Raw genomic sequence first — 24,350 nt, 5'->3', positions numbered from 1 at the left:
TCAGCAAATAATTATTTGACCAATCATCTGGCTCGCAGTTAGTTCGCAGGTAACGTATTAACATTTGTACGTATTATATTTTACACAAGTTATGTTTTTTGTGCGTTTTCCAACAAATGTCTGTCTGTCTGTCAGTTAGCCCACTACAACAACTATTTGATGGATTGCCAGGAAGTTGTGTACAGACATTCATGTTCCTCAGAAGGTGAATCCTAAAGACTCAGATGATCCTCTGACTTATCCATACTCGTCAACTAAATGGATGCTATATAGTTTATAATGTAACAAACCAAAAATATGTTGTTTAAATTAGACCACCGTCTCTCTAAATACATCCTGTCTCCTCCCCCCTCTCTGCCCTCATGATTAAGCACTTGGTCGATGAGAGCGAGCTCTAATGGAGAAACTATGAAAGAAGCTCAGATAGAGAGTAAACAGAGCTTTACTCAGTGTTTACACTCCGTCTCTCTGCAGACATCAGACCTGATAACACACACACAATGAATGACCCTGACCCTGGAGCCTGCTTGCCCTCGCTGGTCAAATAAACCTGACTGTGTATGGAGAAATGCACACACTCACTCCCATATGCACTTACACAGATGCGTGTCCTCTGGCAGTGCAGCTGATAAGAGAAAGAGTCGGTGTGTTCGGGTGAAGAGAGCTCACAGAGGTCGGACACTGAAGGCTTTTTTGTTTACCTGGAACTTCACCACATTCCTATGTTTCAACACTCTGTATGGAATTAAGATGTGTGTGTGTGTGTGTGTGTGTGTGGACAACAACTGTCAGTAAAAGGAGAGACACACTGTTAGTCATTGGACTATTCTAAACTGGTCGACAAAAAGTGAATATCTTATTATGCAAAATGTAGTTAAAATCCAGAATCTAGCTTCTCTGCATTTTTTCTATAAAATGTTACAGTATGCCATAGAAATGTATCATTTCACATATAAACGTAAAAGAGAGATATACAACTTAGGAAGGAGAGCTAACGCGTATCAGGTTAAAGCTAGCTAGTGAGATTTAGCTGCTATAGCTAGCTAAATGGACTTGAAAGGTCAGTTCAGCCCAAAATTCAAAACACAGATTGTTCAACTCTGTGTGAATCACTGATTGTTGGAGATATTGGCTGTATACATTATGTTACTACATCTATAGGGGTCTTTTTTGTACCCTAAAGTCTGTCTAAAAACAAAATTCATAATAACAATTTTAGGTCTTATATTGGTTACATTTTAGGTTTGAAATCGTTCTTTTATATGCAGTAATGTAGTGTGTGCGGTCATCTTGAAAACTGTTTCTCAGTTGATCTGCTTTTATAGGTAATGCATTCTTCTTTGTCCAGTATGAAGTTGTCATACTGGACATATAACTGTCATCTTGAGCAAGGCACTGAAGCCACTAAAAGATCCAGTGACTTAGTTGACCCCAATCGGTAAATAAAGATGTTAAAAAATAGAGAGAGGAGTGTGCTTTGTGCAGGTAATGAAGAAAGAAAGGTCAAGAAGATTGTAATCAGAGATAGTGAGATGTGTGCGTGTGTGAGACGGCGTTCCTCCTGTCAGGCCACTTGAGAGGAGCCAGGTGACAGCAGGGGGGTGAGGGGGCAGGTCAGAGGCTCTGCTGCTCTGTAAATACTTCAAATGGTGAAGAGCGCATGAGGTCAAACTGCACATCAGCAGCTTAGACTTCCTCTGCTGCGGGGACAGGATTAGACCTGGGTCAGACTCCCTCTGCAGCCTCCAGAGCTTTAGGACCAGTCGTGTTTATGGGGAAATCAATGTTACACCATATGTTTTTCAAATCCTGTGACTGGGGGGAATGTGTTAGATGGGATAATGAAACAGAGGGAATTAAAGTGTAGGACATCACCCTACCTGACTGGTTATTCTGTAGGGAGATTCTCAGCACTCCTGGGCTAAGTCCTCCCTCAGTCCAATTGTGGCAAACATGATTCCAGTCATCATTCAAATAGCAATGTTTATACCCTGTTCATATATTTACAGACATTCACAATACATTTGTGTAAATTACAATCTTAACATTTTTATTTTGCCCTCTATGGCGGCACCTATGACGTTAAGTGGTAACTGCACGTTTGTTTTTGTATCTTACTGTCCAGTGATTGACACTTGGGATTTTTCCCAGGAATGTCCCCAGGGATACCCAGTTCATAAAAATGCCAACACAAAGACTTCCATCAGTCAGTGATGTGTACCTAATTTGGCGACAATAACTTAACAGAAAATTATTTAAATTAAATCTGTAAGATGTTTACTTTAAAGAAATGATTTTTGGTTCCACTTTTTTAAAAGTAATCTTTTATTCAGGGTTTATAAGGAAACGTTGGGTTACGTATTGTAACCCTTGTTATATAAACACAGGCGGAGCCCTCTACTGGACTCTATGGGTACTACCTTATCATGCAAGCATTCACCTACTGAGATTTCTATAGACGTAGCCGGCCCCGGGGCGGGCTTACCTGAATGCGTGCGCATCTCACTTCTGTATAAAAGGAGGCCTCGCCTCCTGACCACTATCCTACACCACTCTTCAGCGAGCGGTATAGGACAGACAGTGCCCCCAAGGTAGAGGGCTCCGCCTGTGTTTATATAACAAGGGTTACAATACGTAACCCAACGTTATATCTCTCACAGGCTCCGCCCTCTACTGGACTCTATGGGTACAGTGGGCGGAGCCCCGATGTATGCACGCACTGTCGTCCAGCACACCGTTCCACCTCACTGTCCCTGACCGGCTTTAGCAGCCACTGCGCCTCACTCACCTCTCCCTCGGTTGTAACCGTGGAGAAGTCCGGGCTGCGGCCGATAGAGCACACCCTGACGCGCTTGCCTCGCAAAAAAGTGTGCTCAAAAATAGTGCTGAGGACTCCCCTACGTCTGCCCATAGGCAGACAGGGAAAGTCTGCAGCCCTGTATGGGTTCACTATGCACTCTCCCTCCTGAGTCCCTAAAGAGCACGGGGAGAACGCAAGTGCCCCCTATGTCCCCCCACTCCGCCACTGACCCTGTGCAGAGTGTGTAGGGACAATAGTATGGAGGGCTCTCCCCCTCCTGCCCCCAGGCAGGCGAGGGGAGCCCTTCAGCCCTGTAAGGGCCCAGAGCGCATTACATCACCCCGCGACCCTCCAGGGGTCCGGAGAAATGTAAGCGCATTTACGTCCGGGGAGGGGGTCAGATGCCCACTGACCCACAGCCCCCCCCCCTCCTCACCAGTCCTGTGTTGCCACAGCAAGTACAGACGATGAGAAAGAGCCAGACATATCCAAGAGATAAAACTTTATGAAGGGGCCTGGCGTTGACCAAGACGCCGCCGTGCATATATCCTCCACACTCACACCGCTGAATAAGGCTGTTGATGCAGCCACAGCTCGTGTGGAGTGCGCACGGACCCCCATGGGACAGGCTCTCCCTGCCTGCTTGTAGGCGTGTGCAATGGTTTCACAAAGCCAGCCTGCCAGGCGTTTCTTGGACAGAGCTTTTCCAGTCACCCCGCCCCCGAAGCACACAAACAGCTGTTCAGTGCGTCTCAGGGTAGCTGTGCGCTCTACATAATATGCTAATGCGCGCACCGGGCAGAGGAGGTGTAATTTAGCTTCTCTAGCCCCCCCATGGGGTGGAAGACTAAAACCCCCCAACTGAATAGCCCTCGACCTGAACTCACTCCTTAGGCTCTTGGGCACAAAGGAGGGGTTCGGTCTGAGTGTCGCCCCACTCTGGTCACCCCGAATCAATAAACAGCTCGGGTGCACCGACAGAGCGGTTAACTCGGACACTCTTTTGGCTGACGTTAAGGCAAGTAGCAACGCTGTCTTCCACGACAGTGCTTTCAGGGAGGAGAGCTCAAGAGGCTCAAATGGCCCCGTGACCAAGGCCTCGAGCACCAGCGGCAGGTCCCACTGTGGGGCGGAGGCGTGCACCACCGGGCGCAGCCTCCTGACCCCCTGTAAAAACCGCAACATCAGTGGATGAGAGAAGGCTGACCTGCCGTTGAACCCCTCATGACAGGACGAGATGGCTGCTGCATACACCTTCACTGTGGAATGAGCAAGCCCTCTGTCCACCAGTAACTGTAAGAAGGATAAAATAGAGCCCAACTCACAAGATAGGGGCTCTATTCCCCGCTCCTCACACCAATGCTGGAATCTCAACCACTTCGGCCTGTAACAGGCTGTGGTGGATTCTGCTCTAGCTGCCTGGATAGACTGAATAACGCTGTCAGACAATCCACCCTGTCTCAGCCTGTCCCTCTCAGGAGCCAAGCCTGAAGAGGACGGCCCAGAGTGGGTAACGCCCCGATTGCACCTGCCTCTTGAGACATCGCCCCCCAGAACTGGGGGGCGCGCCCAGGGCTGGCCCACCTTCATCTGTGTCATTTCTGAGTACCACGGAGCCCCGACGCGATCCGGTGCCACCAGAATGACTGCCAGACGTTCTCGCCTCACTCTCCCCAGGAGAGGGAGAATGAGACGCAGCGGTGGAAAGGCGTATAGCAGCTTCCTTGGCCATGGCTCGTGTGCAAACGCGTCCACCCCCAAAGGCGGGTCGTCGCTCAGGGCCATGGAAAACCACAGGGCACAGTGGCTGTTGCGCCGGCTGGCGAACAGGTCCACTTCCGCTCTCCCGAACTGGGCCCAGATCTGCTTCACCACCTCCGGGTGAAGCGTCCATTCGCCTGGCAGGGGGCCGCCCCTCGACATGAGGTCGGTCCCCCTGTTCTCCAGTCCCGGGATATGGAGGGCTCTCAGAGATAATACCACCTCTGATGCCCATAACCACAGCCTCTCCGCTGTGGCCAACAAGGCGGCGGAGCGGACTCCGCCCTGCCTGTTGATATAAGCCACTGTGGTGCTGTTGTCGCTCCTGACCAATACATGTCTCCCTTGAATTAGGGGCATGAAATGCTGGAGGACTAACACTACCGCCCGTAGCTCTAGGAGGTTGCTGTGTCGTGTTTCTGTTAGAGACCAGCGCCCACCTATAGCCCTCTTCAGGCAGGTCCCTCCCCATCCTGTTCTGGATGCGTCCGTGAACACTGTGATGTAGGAGGTTACCCGCCCCAGTGGAGACTCCCTCCGGAGGCGCCCGGGAGACCCCCAGAACCGGAGGTTGCCCTCCACTGAGGGGGGGATGGTCACCAGCCGCCGTTTGTGCCTCTTGGGATCCAAACGCAGACTGGAAAACCACCTCTGCAGGCGGCGCATATGCAATAACCCCAACGGGACCACAACGTGAGCAGCCGCCATGAGACCCAGAGTCTGCATGACAGCTAAAGCTGTCACTGTTGCCCCCTGTTGCAGCCTGTGCACCGCCCTGAGAAGGGACGCACGCCTGTTCTCTGACAGGGTGGCACGCAGCGCGCCTGCATCGAGCCCCACTCCCAAATACAACGCCTGTTGGTGAGGTATGGGGGTGCTCTTTCTCCAATTGATCGCAAAGCCTAATTTGGTTAGGTGTGTGATCAATTGTGCTGTGCAACACATTGCCTGTTCCCGGGACCCAGCCATGACTATGAGGTCGTCTATGTAAAAGAAAACTCTCATGCCCTGGGCGCGCAGCGGTTGAAGCGCTGTGGCCACACATTTGCTGAATGTGCGTGGGGATAGGGAGTAGCCGAACGGGAGTCTGTTGTACTCGTAGGCTATCCCTTGAAAGGCAAAACGCAGATATTTCCTGTGCTCTGGCACAATCTCCACATGAAAATATGCGTCTTTCAGGTCGATGGTGGTGAACCAATCGCCCGGCTGCACTAGCCCCATTAACTATTTGATAGTTAACATGCGAAATTTCCTGCGGCAAATGTGAAGATTCAGGCTGCGCAAATCTAGAATAGGTCTTCTTGGAAACCAGGAAGTACATGGAATAAAAACCCCTTTCTTTTTGCTGAGGATGCACCACAGACACTGCCTGTTTCTGCACCAAAGCCTGAATCTCTGTTGAGAGGAAACCCATCTCCTCTTGGGATGATAAAATTACCTCTCGCATGCCTCTGAATGGAGGTGGGACGCTGCAAAACTGGAGTGAATAACCCCGTTTCAGCGTCCTGTCCATCCACTCTGACAGTACACAGCTGAGTTTCCATTCCCCATAATATTGAGTTAATGGACAAGCCCTTAGCTGTGGGGCCGCAGCTATAAAGCTGTGATACTCTCTGGTGACCCGTTCCGCCGCAAAATCCCCCGTGAAAGGAAGATTTGCCCATGGAGGGTCGACACAGAAAGGGCCGATTTTTTATTGAGGTCCCTGAACACACCGTCGCGCGCTCTTGTGTGAGCGCGCGCTCCACCCTAACGCTGTTCTCATTACCATGGTAACCAGCATTAACCGGAGTTTTTGTTGACGTATTGTGTTCACCTGAGGTCCCTGAACACACCATGGGCTCTTGAGAGAGTGCGAGCTCCGCCATAATGCAGCTCTTACCACTACGGTAAACTGTATTATTAGGAGCCTTTATTCTAGGCGTAGTGTGTTCCCTAACCATAATGCGCCGACTAGCAAGTCCCTGCACCCGCATAGCGCTACTATAGCACTTCCTGCGGTTTATCTCTCTCATCTGCGCATGCCCACTAGCTATCTCCTTTACAGGAGAAATAACCGGGGTAGCGAGTGGGGAATATGTACAGTCAACAATGTGTGTGAGTGCAGGATTGTGAAAACAAATGACACTCAGACTTGGATACAGATCACCTTTTTCTTTATTAGTTTTCCTAATAAAAGGGACCTGGGCATTGAACAGGGAGGAGGTGGGATTCACCCTAGCGTCCTGGGTGGAGAGACCCGATGAGACGCTTCCTCCCTCCGCCAGTCAGCTGCGTTTTGGCAGAGCTCCCCACCCGGCGGTTCTCTGCTGCTGCTGAGACTGCCGTGGCCGGGCAGCCCGCCCCCGTGAGTGCCGGTACGCTGGCCCCACGGGGCTGGTTGAAGAAGCGGAGGGTGCTACCGGCACGGGACCTTCGTACCGGCGTCTCTCCCTCCGTCTCACCGTTGCACTGCGCTCCGCCGCCCGCGGAGGACGCTGTGACACCTGGGGAGAAGCTAGCGGCAACATGCGGCTAAGCTGCAGCCTCTCTTCCTCCAGACGGCTGAAACGCTGAGTGACCGAGGCTATAGACCCAAAGAGCCCTTCCGTGGAAACGGGGGCTCCAAGGAGATCTGCTCGGTCCTTTTTGGGCAGCGCGGTGAGTCCCAGCCACACATGACGAGACGCCACTGTGGCTAAGGACATCACTCGCCCGGCTGCGGTGGCCACTCCATGGATCAGATTATTCATCTGACCTATGCAGCGGTCCGGATAATCCTCCCCGTCCTGAGACGGGAGAGCGGGGGCGTCTGCTCGAGGAGTAATCAAGGAGACGCCCAACACACCCAGATTATTAGCCGCAGCCGCCATCTGTGAACCGAGCCTGAACATTTTATCCAAATATTCTAAGGCTTCCCGGTCCCGCGGCAGCGGGGGCAGAGGTTTCTTCCCCTCCGCCCAACCAGCTGATCTTGGCAACAGATGGGCCGCCAGGCTCTCGTCGAGGGGGGGCACGCCAGAACACACCGTCTGATCGGCCCTGCACCCTGATAATGCCCGACATGGATGCTATGGCGGCCTTCGTCCTCAATGGACGTCGCCATGTCGCCTCCACACACTGCCAGATGTCTGGCAACAGGGGCGAGACGAAAGCCGGCTGCGCCGGAAGCACCGGGCCGTAAAACCCCTGCCTAAGGCGGCTTACAGGCCTCGGTGGCAGCGGTGGGGGGAGCGGTAAGCCTACACGCTCCGCTGCCTGGGTCATCACCGCTGGGAAGTCCAGTCGCGCAGACCTGAGTGCTGGGCCCTCCTGGCTGTCGGACCCGGGGGTGTCGGACAAGGAGATGTCGTCATCCTCCTCCGCGAAGTCGACCACTCGGTCCCTCGGAAGGACGAATTCAAACGGCACGTCCTCCAGGTCGTCCATGTCCACCACCTCGAGGTCCACATCCTCTTCCTCTCCGCGCACCTGCGGGCCGAACTTCCTCGAGAAGTGCTCCGCACGATGCCGGCGGTTTAGCATCGGGATCGAACAGCAGGAAGCACAGGCCGGTGTCTGGCCCGCTCCCTGCTCAGCATGATCCTGTCCCAGGCACTGGAAACACTGACGATGCGGGTCTGCTCCCGCAATCAGTCCAGGACACGACGGGCAACTACGATGCTCCAGGAGTGGCTCCATTTTCACAATATCTCTCTCTTTCTCTACTTCCTTTCTCCCACTTGTACGTCTCGGACTCAGTGCTAGGTTACCACCTCCGCTCGCTGAAGAGTAAAGGATAGTGGTCAGGAGGCGAGGCCTCCTTTTATACGGAAGTGAGATGCGCACGCATTCAGGTAAGCCCGCCCCGGGGCCGGCTACGTCTATAGAAATCTCAGTAGGTGAATGCTTGCATGATAAGGTAGTACCCATAGAGTCCAGTAGAGGGCGGAGCCTGTGAGAGATATAACTATGGTTTCATTGTTGGGAAATTAATCAAATGCCAATGTTTTACATGAATGCATATATTTAAATAGCAGTTAAAGGTAGGGTAGGTAAGTTTGAGAAACCGGCTCGAGATCGCTAGAATTTGAAAATACACAACCGGAGAAAATCTGCCACTTCCTTATAGAGCCCCTCCTCCAACACACACGAACGCGCACATGACCAATGAGGGCACGAGATAAGTTTGTGCACAGATGGAAGGCTGACAGGCAGGTAGGCCATCCAGTTATTTTAGCCGGGCCGGCTAAAATATAACAAAAAGTGTATCTCGAGCCGGTTTCTCAAACTTACCTACCCTACCTTTAATAAGGACACATTTTGGGCTCTATGGTTATGACAAATGTCTTGCTGCTTGTTTTTCATGCTTGCTCTGGTATTGTTGCAGGTATAAATGATAGTAATCCTTTCATAAATAGATGAAAGTGGTCCTATAGGTCCAATAAGTCAAAGGGATTTTTCCAACCCTTTATCCCAAATGTTGACCTCATTATTAATGGCCCATAACTTATCTATAAAGCCAAGTATAAACCTAGGAACCTGCTTTTTTTTTTAAACTAATTGTAGTCTGTGACTCAGTTTCCATGTAATAATTTGAGTGTGGGTGTTTTAAAGTTAAGCCTATAGTTGTTGCTTTTGTTTTAGCCTGTTGCACAGCATCCTCAAGAACAACAAAAAGGGTGGAAACATTAATGTAGTTTGATTTGAGTTCTTAAAATAAATGGCTAATTTAATACACTAATAACAGCACTCTAGCAGTATTGGAAAATCACATTTCCACAGAGCTATAACGTGTGTGTGTGTGGTGTGTGTGTGTGTGTGTGGTGTGTGTGTGTGTGTGTCTGTGTCCTGGGTGTGTGTGTGTGTGTGTGTGTGTGTGTGTGTGTGTGTGTGTGTGTGTGTGTGTGTGTGTGTGTGTGTGTGTGTGTGTGTGTGTGTGTGTGTGTGTGTGTGTGTGTGTGTGTGTGTGTGTGTGTGTGTGTGTGTGTGTGTGTGTGTGTGTGTGTGTGGTGTGTGTGTGTGTGTGTGTGTGTGTGTGTGTGTGTGTGGTGTGTGTGTGTGTGTGTGTGTGTGTGTGTGTGTGTGTGTGTGTGTGTGTTGTGTGTGAGAAGGGGGGGGGGGGGGGGGTTCGGTATTTCTCGAAATGCGTTACATAGCTCTGGCAGTGTGGGGAATGTGACGAGTCAGTAACATACTTGCTGTTCTGACTGTTTTCTCACGGGAAAACCTTCCGAGATCCAAACAGACATTTAGAGCACATGTGCGACTTCACGTTACGTCAGGGGCTTTTTTCCTAAGGAGCTTCATAGTGAAATATCATGATACAGCCATATTCAATCTCCATTAAAATAGGCTACACAAAAAGACATACCTAAATCCCATGGCTAATAAAATAAACAAATCATTCCAATCTTTGTAAAAGAGGTTTTTATGCATGTTTGAGAGAGACATGCTGCTCCAATTTTCCCTGCGATAATATGATCCATCTGTTTATAACGCCAACACACTGAAATTGTTTGGTGCTGTTTCTCTGTGGCATCTTAAGACCTGTAGGACTTAAAAAGCAGCTGCCAAACTTCCCCTAGAAAGCTTGGCAAATAAACGGGGCATTGGCTAAAAGGAATAGAAGTAAAATGCTTTAAAAGCAGCCATATTGTGTTTCTTTTCACGGGCGTTTGTCGAATTTTCTTTATTGAAGGCGAATTTTATTTGTGCATTGGCTATTTGTGGGGCACATTTTTTATTACCTTATGCTATGATTCAAACATATATGCTAATAACTTATAACCAGTGTGACGAGCTCTGGCTAAATGCTCTTCAATGTAGGTCCAAACCGTCCAATTTAAATGTGTGTAAAAGTCTGGTGGTATTAGAAGTGAGTCCTCGAGGGCTTTCTCCACACACATGTCCCGGTGGTTGTGTGGGCGTGGTTTGGAGCGAGCGCTCGCGTGTCGCTCAAGTGGACTCAGCAGCTGGCACGCGCTCCACAGAGCAGGAGTTTTTAAACAAGTCTGTCGTCCTGCTGCGCGCGCTCTCTTGGATACTTATTTGACAAACTTCGTGTCAAAATGTTTTTCAGTCACACTAGCGACCTCAGCCTCGACTAAACCCGCCATGTAGCGTAAGCGCTCGCGCTGAACGGAGCTTTTTTACGGGATCTTGCTGTTCGGGAGCAGCAGAGCGCGCTGCTCGGAGGTCTGCTGTGCGGGACTCGGGGAGCGCCGCGGCGGACAGGACACCATGCTCCGGCCGTGGGCTGCGCTCTGGATCACGGCTGTGCTCCTGTGCATGGCGGGGGCACAGTACTCCAGCGACCAGTGCAGCTGGAGAGGAAGGTGAGGAAAAACCTGGAGAAAGGACTTATGGGCATCTAAGTTTGGATAATATTCTCTATTACCAAGCAAAGTACGGTTTCAACAAAGAAATAAGATTAGATGTACTTGTCTTTATTTATCCCAGATTTGTTTTGTTTTTGATCTTCAACTATCATGTATGTTTTTACTTTAACCCATGGAAATGACATTCTGTAAATGCAGTGTAATCATGAAAGGGACTGCAGTCGTGTGAGAGGGAGGCTGTGTCTTTGAAGTGGCTCTGCTGTGCATTACTCTGGATTTCAGCTAGTTCAAAGGAGTAATTAGACGCATGTATGTTTGATTAAGATTTAATGTAATCTCCAGGAAGGCCACTGGAAGGTCAGAGTAAAAAAAACAAGGTTTCATATTCTGATGGAATGGAAACTAGTACAGATGCCTGCTTTGTGCCCTTACTTGTGGTTACTTCACAGACAGAGCTCAGTGTTACATATAAAAAAACATTACATATTTTTAGACAATCACTCTTCTCCAAGAGGAACATTGCTATCAAGGATGGTTCAACCCATTATAAGTGTAACAAGGTGCTTTAACTTGACTTTGAATCATATCATAAGCCTCTTACATATAACCTCTCTGCTTCAGTTCCTACCTTAAGTAAATACAGCTATATGGCCCCTTTGATCACTTTTCCAAGTCTGCAAGTCATAAAATATGAAAGCCGGTCCTCAGCACCCTCTGTGTTGTAAAGTTTACCAGCCGCAAACTTCTTACGACTTAATAGCCCAATCAGTTCCTCGGGTTGAGGTAACTTGTGCACATCAGAGGACAGCGACAGATTAGTCAGCAGACAGCTGCACTAGACTTGATCTTAATGAACTTTGCAATATCAAAGAACCCCTTTCCGTGCGTTAAAGAAATGCATGTTCTCTTGTTGATGATCTTAGGCATTTGATTATGTTCCTCACTCTGGATCAGAGACGAAACCACATGGCTAAAACATATTAAAAGTAAATGTGTCTTCTCCTCTGCAGTGGTTTGAGCCACGAGTCTCACCGCAGGGACGTGGAGCAGGTCTACCTGCGCTGCTCTCAGGGCTCTCTGGAGTGGCTCTACCCCACGGGAGCCATCATTATCAACCTGCGGCCAAACACAGAGCCCCCATCAGGCCACATGGCAGGTCTCCATGTGTGCATCAAACCCCACCCTCTCTCCCAGGTAAGAGCGAGACATCAGAAAATGACCATTGCAGTGTGATGCGATCAGATGGGTGGTGCTCACGTGTGTCCTCCCTCCATGTGCAGGGCTCTCATGTGTTTCTGGAGAATAACGGGGACCTGAGGATGCTGCTGGCAGAGAAGGACCAGGCTCAGGGCACAGTGACCTGCTTCAGCCTGGCAGAGGGGGCTCTCTTCGTGGAGTCCGTCCCCCAGGCAGACATCAGCCGGAGGATCACGGCTTTCCAGTACGAGCTGGTGCCCAGTCAGGGTCCCGGGGCACACATGTACCCGTACCTGCACCCTGGTTTAGGTGAGGGAATGCAAGCACCCATTCTTCATGGTTCTTACATGTAGGATGAAGAGATTTATGTGAATCTACTCAACTGTTGTACTTACTGTATATACAACTTGTGTATTTTCATTTTACCTTGATTTAGTATACTTCTATACCACCACTACATTTCAAAGCAAAAATGTTTTTTACTCCACTATATTACTAAATTAAAAAAACTATGGTTACCTTTTAGATTAAGAGTTTACAAAGAAGATCAGCTTATTACATATGATGCAGTTTCATAGAATAAACTACTCAACAGTTTATGAAGTTAGCTACTGAATTACCAGCTACATTAGGAAAGTACCGTTACATGTAAATACATAAAACTAATAATAATCTAATATTATAATATTAAAAGAACCATCCTGCATGAGGAGTACTTTTCCTTTTGACATTTTTAAAGATTACTCCAGACCCTAAATTAACATTTATATATATGTTTTCCATATGCTTCAATGTTTTATCTCTTAGTTTATTCATAAACTGAGAGAATCTTGATGAATTAAGGTTTCATGGGCTGCTTTTAACAACAGCGAAACTATACCAAAACATCTGTTCACATACTTTGTGCAGTATAAGCTAGGGTTTGATTTATTATCATCTAAAAACAATGGAGTAGTATAAATATTTATGGCAATACATCTATCTCAAGTAAGTGTCAGTACTCTTAAAGTGGTCGGTTAAACTCCTCGTACTTTACACAGGCCGTCTTCTTACTGACATAAAGGGAAGTTGACAGAAGGCCACGTTACTGTTCGCCCCCGTTTCTTCATCTCACCTACATGCTGCTCCTCTCTGACACCCCCCCCCTCCCCCCACTTCCTCACTCCCACACTCCCTTGTCTCAGCCAGACTTATGAAAACAAGCAGGCCAATCAAAAGGTCACGTTAGGGTCAAGCACAAAGGTCAGCCAATCGTCTCTCAACTGTCAATCAAGAGCAGACCGCCGCCCCTAAAGAAGGGGATTTTGGGTAGCCCACCCGCATGAGTAGAGCGGTCTGAAGGAGGGTGGAGAGGAAGGCAGGACTGCCCTCCTAATGAGACAGAAGAAAGCCTGTCCACGCCTGTCTGTCTGTGTGTCTGGAGCTTTTATAGCTGTTTTTATAGCTGACGGGGTTCAGGGGGTAATTCAGTGATTACGTCTCTTCCCTCACCTGCTGTTCTCATTCACATTCACACACTCTCTCCTGATGTCTTTTTTGTCTCGTAAACACCCGCCAAGACGGAGAAAAAGAGAGAACAGGAAGCAGACAAAGGGTGAAAAAACTCCCAGGATGATACAGATATTAATAAGGAGAGAAAATGTATTGTGACAATAAGAACTTATGTGTTTTTTAAGTAATGTATTAAGTGTTTCATGTTGCCTTTTTTCCTGTTTTCCCATTATAGTTACCTGTAAACCCTGTTCAGATGAAGAGGTCCTTATGGCAGTGTGTACCAGTGACTTTGGTAAACACATGCACACACACAAACATATATTTTACAGGAATAGTTTGTAGTTTATAGAAATACGCTTAATCCCTTTCTTGCCAAGATAGACAAGAAGATAAATCGACTGTCATGTCTGTGCGGTCAAATCTGAAGCTACAGCCAGCAGCTGTCTAAAGGAAACCAAACCATCCAACATGCAGCTCTTAAGCTCATAAATTAGCACATGATATCTTGAAAGTTACCAGCTGTGTTCAGTTGTTATGCTAAGCTAAGCTAATTGTCTCCAAGCTGATGCACTTTTACTAAACCGTGGTCATTAGGGCAATGACAGAATATTACTCCTTTGGACTTTTTTATACATCTTTCAAGATTCTTTGAGTATGTTTCTTTAAATACATCAAACGTATGTGATCTGAATAATCTAAATGTAGCAGAAAACTCACTTTATTGCACAACAGTATCAATCTAAAGTAGCTATAGCCAACGTTAGCTACCGTAGCTGTATCTATATGTTTAAAGAATTGCATAAGAGTATGTTTTATTGCCTATTTATTTATTTAAATTTAGAATTTGTCGAAATGTACTTGTACATACTCTTCTTGCATCTCAAAACATTCTCTTGCACTATTTTATTTGTTTTATGTCCTATATATATTCATGTTGCATTGTTGGAGGAGCCTGTGACTTAAGTTTTTCTTTGCCAGATCTACACTGTAGCTACTGTGCACATGACAATAAAGCCTTGAATCTTGAAAAAAAGGAAGATTGATTTGAATGGCTACATTGCCCCATTATTATTCACACACTTTCATTGTTACTATCTCTGAGTCATTCATTTCATCTCCTTCTCCTGCTCCTGTATCTGTAGCTGGCAGTGGCATCTTTCGAGGTGTGGGATCTAAAAACCGCTCCCCTGCTGCGGTGACTCTGAGTCGGCTGTTCCGCCAGAAGAGCAGGGTGTTTGCTCGGGGGGGAGCCAGGAAGCGGGGGCTGGGGGGGGACGCATCAATGTTCCCTCACAATGCATCGGGCACCCTGGAGGGGACGAGTACCTTCTGACTGGCTCCGTACATTTTGGTGAAGCCTGGCTTGGCTGTGCACCTCGATACAAAGACTTCCTGAGGCTGTACGTCAGAGCACAGAGAGCCGGAACAAACCCCTGTGAAATAGACACAAACGGAGAAATCTCTTCTGGGTGAAACAAGGTGGAGCACATCTCAAAAAAAGTCAGTGAGGAAGACACAAAGAGGAACAGGCTTGAGATTTTGAGGATGTATGTTTGAGCCTGTCATAGTGATACACAGAAATACGGACGCCCTGCCATCTTTAAAAGCTAAGTCTGAAAACCTGAGCAACTTGTTGTTGCTTTGCATCAGAAAAGACAGTTGGACAGTTTGAACCTTTTAGTAGCCACCGTGCTGCAAGAACTAAATTGTCCCGTTTGACTGTATACTTCTGTGTGCTCACTGTTGTTTATTCTCATGACGACGATACTGCTTGTGTGATCATTCTTGAAATGATTGTTTGCTTTGTAAAAAGCTTTCTGTAAAATGTAGAAATCTTCTGACAGAAGTGTACAGTATGCAGCTCTGTGAGTCTTTAAGTGTGTGCGTGTGTGTTTTGCTAATGATTTCAAATGGTTTCTATATATTTACAAAAAATAAAAAGCCATTGAAAAGTGTAAGACTACCCCATTTCCATTTTTGTGACTGAGCCAGTATTTCTTATATAAGGACCATGCAATATATTTTTGAACAAACCTGCACTCTGTGTGTCATACGAGGCTGAGTGTGGTTGAGGTGCAGATAATTAAAACCAGATGGTGAGTGAAGTTAATAGAAGGACCAAAATATAAAGGAGCAAATGTTACCGTTCCCTCTGATGAAAACAAAGAGATATTATACCCCAAACTACCGAGAAGAAAACAACCATTATGACCGTCAGCTGGCAGGAGAGCAGCAGTGCGTCAGTGCTGGCGTAGCTGCCCCTGTGGAGCTTTGAGGAGCCTCTGTTCTGGTTGGCATCCTCCTTGCTTCTGCACGTGTGTGTGTTCATGCATTCACAGCTGAGAGAGAGAGAAGCAAATTGTTAAATAACTAATGTGGTAACGTTTTTCCCCTCATGTAAGCAGACTCCTGTGGCCTAAATGATCACACAAGCTTAAACAATAAGTGCTAATGCAACGTGCCCTCTCTCTCGCACAGAGGCATGTACAGCTGTCGGAATGAAACTACCGTGTGACAGATGGGTGGATTGATGTGTGGGTTAATGGGTGGAGAGGTAAAAGAAGAGGCGGATGTGTGAATGACCTTTAGAGGTGTGTAGCTGCACCTCTCCTCTGCCTCCTGTCGGCAGTTGTGTGCGCTGCGCGCGTGATGATTTCCTTCTTTCCTCAGGAAGAGCAAGAATGAATGGAATGTCCCCACCCACACACACTCCCTCTGCTGAGACAAACCATGTGTTCTGCACTACAGAGCAATAATAATCCTTCTTAATACCTGACAAGTATCATTCAGCAGGATGCAGTTCCGTGAAACTGCCAATGTGTCTCAAAAACACGGTACAGTCACCACTAGAGTACAGAACGAGAAAAACACACACAACTTGAGACCATGTTGTGAGGTAAAACAGTAGCCGTGACGCCAAATTGGGCCATGGCCGTAAAGCGGTGGGGGAAAGGGGGAGGCTTCCTCACTTCCTACCTTTCTAAATCCACACCCATCTTCAAACTCAGACTTTGTTTTGAACTCAACTACCCACCTGTAAATGTTTGTAATGCCACATTTGACCAGTGGTGTAAAGTGGGTTTTATATCGACTATGTATATACACAGAATCTGTCCACAAACAGAAATATAAACACCGGACAAAGGGCTCAAAACAGCTTCCGTGGTAGTTCCCGATGCAGTAGGTATCTTCAGGATCACATTTTGCCATGATAACAATCACACAGACTCACGTGAAACCGATACCAGCGTCACCAGCTGTTAATGAATTAAATCACACAAGCCACTTCAAGAAAAATATATTTCTATGAATCTTCTTTATAAATGTACAGATACAAGAAGCAAATATACCTATACATAATACTCCCGCTTCATTGGGGGTGGGTTGGTGTATGCGCTGTAATATTTGTTTGTTAGTTTGTACTACACCAAAAAGGTTAGGATAAATTAAAAAAATAGTTTATCACTTGTTATCAAGTTAATGCTGATTTCACTTCCTTATAGATGAATTTTTTCCGAGAGAGTGTGCTGAGGAAAGAAAAGCCTTTCAGGTGGAGAAGGACTACATGGAGAAGGAAAGAGAAAGCTTCAACATTCTTCACATGAAGGTATAACCAAACGTTTTGAGTCTTAAAAAAATAATGTGAATATGAACTAAAGGGAAACTGCAGCAAAAACTAGATATCGTTGAAGTGTTGTCAGTTTACAATAACCATCTCAAACACCTGTCGGTTCACAATGTAAAGTAGCCTACTTGGCCTGGTTCTTCCTTCAAATATCACTTTCACTCATGTCACCTTAAAACATTTTTGTAACATTTAATAAAATTCATGTTTATTTCATATATTTTCGAACTGTCACTACCGGATTATTTAAATGTGGCATAATAAATACAGGAAGCAGGCTTTTAAGGTTGGGAGTATGTATGAAGAGTTGCAGGTTTTTAATAGAGAAAAGTCAGAAACCAGCTTTCAAGAAAACGGTAGGCAGCATAAACCATCCACACTTATCTCACTGAGCCTGTCACTGCAACCATTAATGTTACCTCCAAAATAAAGTGACAGGAATATTTATTTGGCCGTAAAATAAAGTCAAGTAAGATGTATAATAATAACATATGAATGAAATGTCAAAAAGCATAGGGGGTCCATTTATCTGCCACAAATACCCTTATTGATTGTCTCTAATAAAGACCTATGCAAATTAAATGAAATAAATAAAACAAGATATTGTTTGCATAGTGTGCATTAATGTAATGCCACTGTTCAAGTGATGGAGCGCAGCCTCCTGCCAGAGGGAAGTGGGGCAAACAGTTTGGGTCCAGGGTGGGAGGGGTCGGCCACAATCTTCCTTCTTATACTTCTACTCCACTACATTCAAAAGGGAAATAATGTAATTTTACTTAAACAGCTTCAGCTACTTTTAACAAAATGCCTCTTAAAAATTAAATTAGTGGAGTGTGTGTGTGTGTGTGTGTGCGTGTGTGTGTGTGTGTGTGTGCGTGTCTTGGGTAGTTTGAGAAGACCACAACACACGCGTCCTGCACGCTGCAGACATGCAAACATGCCACACAGCAGAAACCCAACCCACCGTAGCAACACCCAACACTCCTTGGCAACCCAACCTGGCAAGGGGCCCAGCTCGCCTTGGCATCCTCTCTAATTCGGGACACACTTATCCCTCCCTCACGGGGTCTTCATGGTAACCTTTCAGCGTGAGCGAGCCTGAGATATGGAAACAGTGTGTGCTGCAGTATGCGAGGGGCACAGCTGAGCGGTCAGCTGGAGTCCAGGGAATGGCTGAGCTCAGGGAAAACACACACATGCTTACACCCACATATACCACCACTGGCATTTTATAATGTGCTGGACAGGGTGGGGTCAGTGGTTTTAAACAGTGGCACAATACTTTAGGTTAAAGTTTGTCTGGTTTCTACAGGGGGTCCAAAGTATGACCTTTAATTAAGCTGTCTCCCCCCTGACACGGATGCAAGACATTAAGGTCAACTAAAATGCAAAATCCACTTTTTCATGTCTTTTATACATAAACATGTGTCCCCTCTGTGTAGATTCAGAAAGTTTCAGGAAAAAAGATTCTCTCTCTTTTTGTCCTGATCCATTTGTATAAAAAAACCTATCTGAAAATGAGCTGATCAGATTTTGGCCACTTTGTGATGTCATAACAATGTTTTGGCTTGTGTAACCATTAGCCAATAACCAACCAAGGTCACACCCCACCTTATCGCCTGAATCTCCTCCTAGAGCACTATTGAGTAGTGCAGTGACGCGTCCTAAAACCCGGAAGTAAGCTGCGCCAGAGTTCCCGTTAGCCGGTAATTACCGGACTATGACCGGTAAAATATGCTGAAATCTAAATCTCTCCGGTCAAAATGTCCGGTCAAAATAATTTCCCCTTAGTGCAATACCGCATCAGTTGCGCCACTTATGTGACAGACAAGAATAGTATGTGACAGACAAAAGAGTATGTGACAGACAAGAATAGTCAATTCCAGAGGTGGGACCAAGTCATTGTTTTGCAAGTCCGAGTCAAGTCTCAAGTCTTTGCGCTCAAGTCCGAGTCAAGTCTCAAGTCAGGATGGGAAAGTTCAAGTCAAGTCCAAGTCCTAAACTTTGACAAAACGAGTCTTAAACAAGTCCTTATGTGCTTTTCAACAAATGTAATGACATCGATCAACAGAATAATACTTAATAATCAAACTGCTCTTTATTAGTCACATTAATAATTTAATAATCCATTTTCTCTCTGCTGGTAAAGTAACGTGTTTTTCTTCTATTGTAAGAGGGATCAGTAAGGTAAGGCTACCGTGACGGTTTGATTCAGAAGGAGTTTAATGTATAAGATCCCTGATGTTGAGGTAACCAGAATGTTTATTTCCACTGTGTACAGCATGTTATAAGGGACCCACAATCTATCTTTATATAAGGGATAATGTGCAGCGAGGCGTCTCTATGGGGAAAAGAACACCTGAATCTAGATCCCTCTGCAGGTGGTACTTTAACTATATTTTGATGATAATACTTTTGTACTTTTACTTGTAACATTTTGAATGCAGGATCTTTTATTGTAACCGAGTATTCCTACACTCTGGTACTGTTACTCAAGTACAAGATCTGAACTTCTCCCACCTCTGGCAATAAATCCTGAGTGGTTACCAAAAAAAAAACCCTGCTCTGAAGGTTATTTTCATTTTACAAATCCTGCACTCAGCTTTGCTTTCTCCAATATCATTGACATGCAGCCAGAAGCTGCTCCTTTTTTCGGTTTTCGCAAATTTCTTGACTTCTTCCGACGCGCTTGCATTTAAATCCGGCTCCCCGTCGCTCTGTGTAGCTGGCCTGTACCACTACACCTGCTGTCTTTGGAGCGTCTGCCCCCCACCCTTCTTTCACATAATGGTATGATCCTAGTGTGTCCTCGCATATGATTGGCCGCATGGTGGCTCAGCAAAATAAAGTCCCGCCCCTGCCTGCATGGATTCTCAGCAAGAGTTGCAGCGGCTGAAGATTCTGCTTTCCCCGACGGGAGTCTGCTCTTCTAGCGGCATCTCGGGTTCGGCGTGTTGGAGACCCCTGAATTAAATTATCAAGTCACCTCAAGTCAGAAGGCTCAAGTCCAAGTCAAGTCCCGAGTCATTGGTGTTCAAGTCCAAGTCGAGTCGCAAGTGTTTGGTGATTTTGTCAAGTCGAGTCCAAAGTCATCAAATTGGTAACTCGAGTCTGACTCGAGTCCAAGTCATGTGACTCGAGTCCACACCTCTGGTCAATTCTAATGTCTAACACTTAATGTGGAGAAAGAGATGTCCTGTATGGGTTGATTGTGCGTTGATCTGTTGGTAATGCCTCAGGGTTCCGGTGGGCATGTAAACAAATGCATAATGCTGCGCTATACTTTGTGGCCTCACCCGGTTGCATAGCGACGCTTATTGTTTAGGTGTCTTTTAATGAGCAGGTAGTCATATCATTAGCTAGAACTAGCTAGATCTGATCGATATGGACAAAAACGTGAGTAAAGTCTAATCTGACGGGAGAGAGAGATCAGCTGCTGCTGACGAGTCGACACGCAGCTCTGCATAATCACATGCAGCGGTGAGCTGAGCAAAACACACACTTCTGGTTAGAAAATCACACTTAGCTATTTTAATGACCTCTCAAACTACCTAAACTAGTTATAGATAGGCCTATGTTTAGTTTTACTGTCGGGTCACTCATTACTGGATCCGCGAGCTGCATGATACTGACAGGCTGTCAGGAGAGGGAGAGAGCGCTCCGTTTATTATTCCCGTGTTATTAAGTTACTGTACACTTTTGAATAATGTAGTTAATACTATAATTAGTTTGTTTAATATCGAATCATATCAACTTGTTTTAAAGCTCAATAAATAACAAAGAAGACCTTTGACCGGCACTTTTCTAATTTTGTCCGGAAGATTTAAACTTTAAAGGACATGTTGACCGGCAAAAAAATATTCTAACGGGTACTCTGAGCTGCGCATGGGTTCGCTCGACAAAAAAGCAATTGGATTTCTCCATAAGACTTTGGAAAATAGCTCGAAATAAGATCTGTGGGAAACGAACCTATTAGATAAATGCACGTTTTGTTCAGCCGGATAATATCCATCGATTAGATTTATGATTAGAAAATTAGAAAAGTAGGGTAGACATGTGGAATCCTATGGAGAAATCCCATTGCTTTTTTGTCGAGGGAACCCATGCGCAGCTTACTTCCGGGTTTTAGGACGCGTCACTGCACCACTCTATTGTGATTTTTAAACCAAACATCTTGCAGAGCGGCGTGGCCAGCAGCAGCTCATTTAAAGCTACAGACAGATAATCAGCACTTTTGAAACAGGGCGGAAACAGAGGGGTTTATGTGATGCTACAATGTATGATCTGTTTGGTATTTCAGCCAATCACTTCAGAGACATGTTTTGTATATAGCTGGATAATATATTGTTGAAAAAGGGTATAATAGGGGACTTTTAATTACTAAACAGGAATAGCTGCTACTTAATTAACATGTTTTATTGTAGTTTGTACTACTAGGGTGACAGCTATGCGTCACTGTAAATATGAATGGCAATTTAGTGTGTCTGTCACAAGAGTGAGATGTTTTATTCAATGTTAAAAGTTTTATTTTTGTAACTTGCTGCTTTTTATAAGAATAAAAAGATCCCAATAGATGACAAATCATAATTATAGTAAAGATGGATGCATTTAAAAATGTGTCAAGGGATAAACAAAATGTATTTCTGACATTGATTCTGTTAGAACTGTTTTAATTCAAAGGTGTACAACCTCAACTGAAGGATGTTACTACCATACAGGGGAAATGACAAATGCCAGGTGTTGATATTTAATAGTTTTTCCTGAAGGCTACTTTCTACTATCTTCTAAAAAACCTTGGTAAAACACATAAGGAACTGAAGTTACAATGTTTCCAATGTATGTTTATTTGAACATGTACCTTTGATTCATATATTTTCCAAAGCAAACTTTCTTTCAAAAATAATTTGGTCACCAATTCATTGTTGTGTATAATAATGCAGCCATACTCGTACACAGAGGTGGGAGAAGTACTCAGATCTCGTACTTGAGTAAAAGTAGAAGTACCAGAGTGTACAAATACTCTGTTACAAGTAAAAGTCCTGCAATCGAAAGTAAAAGTACAAAAGTATTAGAATCAATATATACGCACGAAAAACTAAAAGTACTTATTATGCAGATCGGCCCATTTCAGAATAATATATATATGTTAAAAAAATAAACTAACAAAAATGAAATGAAAATATTTCTGTCAGACAAGACAAAATAAAAACACATATTGAATCATGTATTCATTCGGCAGATTTCATATCATGATTCATTTTAGATGAGGATAAAAGACCATTTACTCTACAGTACCATGAACCTTGTCTGAATGTTGAAGTGTCCGCTTGTATATGATTTGGGAGGCGTGTGGCGCAGTGGATAGAGCCTTGGTGTTAGGATCAGAGGGTCACAGGTTCAAACCCCACAGCAGTCAGCATGTCATTGTGTCCCTGGGCAAGACACTTCACCCCAAATTGCTCCTGTGGGGATTGTCCACAGTATTGAGTATGACACTTTGGATAAAAGCGTCTAACAAGTAATGTAATGTATAGATCTGCCCCTTTGTGGTGTCAATGTGACATTTTGATTGAACTTCTCTAACAAATGTGCCTGTAAACTACATTCACAATAAACTAAAGGGAATCGTTTATACTTCACACTAATATATTCATTTAGTCCTGAATTGTGCTGAGGTGAGTGTGTTTTCTTTGTTTCAGTCAGTCAGACAATACAAAGATTTCATAAGACAGGAAACGATTTTCTTGTTGATTGTTTAAGATAGATACGCATTGTTGCTCTAAATCAGCGTTTCTCAAAGTGTGGGGCGTGCCCCACTGGTGGCCGGAATCGAACCTGGGTCCTCGCGGGCGGTAGTGGACTGTTACAGCCGGAGACTCGCAACGGCGGTAGACTTTCACAGCGCCGGACCCGCCGGAGCCTCGCAACGGCAGGTGTTTGCGGTACCGGCGCGGCGGCGCTTTGAAAGTCCACGGCCCACCTATGCCAGAGCCAGCGGCCCACCGAAGGCAGCAGCCCACCAACGGCAGCAGCCCACCAACGGCAGCAGCCCACCAACGGCAGCGGCCCACCGGGAATAGTCCCGAATCTCCCGATGGCCAATCCGAGCCTGCTCACACACACACAACTGAAACCAAAATCATTTACAGACATATGTAAATTCTCTCATACACACATGTGAAACGCTCTCTCACACACACACACACACACACACACACACACACACACACACACACACACACACACACACACACACACACACAACAGCAGCGTTGCAGTCGGGATAAAAAGCAATGTGGAGCGGCATCTCACCACAAGGAGTTTAACCGTGACACTTTTCAAAATCCCGTTTGTGTCCCCCCACTTTACAAATAGGCCTATGTTTATTATTATTTTTTAATGCAAGCCGTCATCGCCACGGAGGAGCACACAGCCTCTGTGAGCGAGCGAGACAGAGAGAGAGAGCGAGACAGCTAGAGAGAGCACACCTTTATCTATTTAATATAGCCTAGTTGTAAAAAATAAAGTAACAAATCATTCCAATGTGTAGGGAGACCAGGGACAGTTGCAACACTTTTTGGGCTTTTCCCCAATAAGTAAAAAAACATTTACAATAGGATAGCCATTTTGCTATATTATACATTATCAATATGTCAGCTACTGAAACAATGTATTTAAGAGGTTTTTATGAAATAAGTACAGGTTGGAAAATGTATTTTAAAAAAAAAACTCAACTGTTACAACTGTCCTTGTATACAGGGACAGTTGTAGCACATGCCAGGCACGGTTGTAACATGTTAATAACGGTTACCTTTTTTCACACTACATGACAACAAATAGGGAAAGCTGTCAAATTCTAAGGCAACAAGATTTGAATGGGGTTTCACACATCCTCCAACAAACAATGAACAATGAACAGGATAACAGATAACACACACAGCATCATCCTCTGTGAAGGATTAAACTGTTCTCTGAGAGGTGCTTCTACCTTAATTATGTAGACCTACCTCCTTTGAGCTGAGACCATAATATAAATCAGCTGCCTCCATCAGATAGTCTCTCAAAAGCATCTCCTGCTCTGTTGAGAACACCTTCTTTGGTGTCCAGTAGCCTACTCTTGGGGGTGTTTGTGATCCCTGACTCTCCAACCTCAGCCTCTTTGTATGGAACCGGT

General features: G+C 45.6%; 1 pseudogene; it reads left to right on the top strand.

Annotated features, from left to right (window-relative positions):
• The first annotated feature begins 10,483 nt into the window (after positions 1–10,483).
• Positions 10,484–15,511, top strand: LOC117474812 (annotated as a pseudogene).
• The last annotated feature ends 8,839 nt before the right edge of the window (positions 15,512–24,350 follow it).

This window comes from Trematomus bernacchii, unplaced genomic scaffold (assembly GCF_902827165.1).
Source record: "Trematomus bernacchii unplaced genomic scaffold, fTreBer1.1, whole genome shotgun sequence".
Lineage (NCBI taxonomy): Eukaryota > Metazoa > Chordata > Actinopteri > Perciformes > Nototheniidae > Trematomus > Trematomus bernacchii.
This window is presented reverse-complemented; position numbering and strand designations above follow the sequence as displayed.